A 1,598-nucleotide genomic window follows, 5' to 3' on the forward strand; every position below is an offset into this window, starting at 1 on the left:
GCTGGACTCCCACATGGCCGACCATGGTTCAGGTCTCAGAAATGGCAGCTTGAAACCCAGGCTGGGCATGTGTGTGTGTGTGAATGCCCAAAATTCTCAGAGGAGACTGAAGAAGAAGGGATTGAGGTTTGGTCATCCTGATTTTTTGCTTTCTATTTCTCTGTCTCTCTGGCAAGCCCACTTGCCCTATAGCAAAAATCTCTCTAAAAAAGATATAAAAAAATTCCTTGTCGCTTTTCTGTTGCATATTAAATAACACAATTCACCATTTTAAGTAACATCTATTTTTCAAGATGAGGCATACATGTAACAGGGCTCTTAAAGGCCACTTTTAATCACTAGAACAGTGCTACCAATAAAAAATATAAACTGAGTCACAAGTGAGTTAGCTATGTGAATTAAATTGCTTAATGACCAAAGGTAAAAATAAGTAATTTTAATAATATATTCACATAACCTAACATATCAAAAATGTTATCATATCAACATGTAATCAGTATAAAAATTATTATAATATTACATTTTTTTCTTTTTTGTGTAAAGTTCTTGAAATCCAGAGTCCAGTTCTTTACCAGTTGCTGGCTGAGAGGCACGAACTAACCACCGACCATGCTCCTGGCTCTAATCGGGGCGCTGGGACAGACACAGTGCTGGTTCTCCTTGACAGTTCTAGTACAGGTGGTATGCCTATGGTAGAAATAAGCACAGGGTGCCCTAGGAACACCAAGTTAAGTAGGGAAGGCTTCAAAGGAGTCTCCCTCAAAGCCCAGCTATTGCCAGAAGACTGTCCAGGAGGAGTCTCGAGTGTTGTCGGGGTGGGAGCCATCGTGTTCAGTGAGATGGGAACTGTAAGAGAGGAGCTTCAGAAGAAAAACAGCAGTATGGCTTGAGGACTTCTAAACAGGAAATGGCCCCCTCCCCAAAGCAGGCGAATGCTGGGATCTGTGGGCTGCTCTCAAGACCCGACCCGGGAGGGTTCTGGCTCACTGTTTCAGTTTCCTGGGAAATTGAAGGCACTGAGGGTACTGAAGAGCTTGCTCAAGCTAGAACGTGTGTGGGAAGAATGGGAAGGGCTGCAGAAGACCTCATCTGGGGAGGCAACATTAGGGGATGCCAGAGGGAAGCCAGAGGGCTTTAGAGACTGGAGTACTGAAGATGAGGATTGGAGGGTCCTGGAGGTGCCAGTGGTTTCCGGAGGTGGTGGACTTGCCCAGGCTGCTCTGCTCCAAGGTCACAAAGGGTAAAAGGTCCACGCACTGGTCGTGCCGAATTGGCACTACAGGGTGTGGGGGCTGAAGGAAAACGGGCGTGGGGGAGAACATTCGGCAAGTTACTGGGTTGGCTTAAGCTTCAGGTCTTGCAGAACGAAGACAGAAATGCTTTGTCAGTGGTGAGGCTCAGAGACCTTGCCTTCTTTTCCCAGATCTCTCAGTTTGCACGCTAGAAAACCCCACAGCTCGCTAGTGCACCAGCAGCCAAAGCGTTGCCTCTGGGGTTTACTGACTTCGCAGTCCCGGGAAGAGGCGGAGGGGCGGGGCCGAGGCGGGGCCGGGGCGGGGCTTTCTCCCGCGCAGCCGCCTGAGCGCGGCGGCCCCACC

The sequence above is a fragment of the Tupaia chinensis genome, unplaced genomic scaffold (assembly GCF_000334495.1).
Source record: "Tupaia chinensis unplaced genomic scaffold, TupChi_1.0 Scaffold000197_1, whole genome shotgun sequence".
NCBI classification, from domain to species: domain Eukaryota; kingdom Metazoa; phylum Chordata; class Mammalia; order Scandentia; family Tupaiidae; genus Tupaia; species Tupaia belangeri.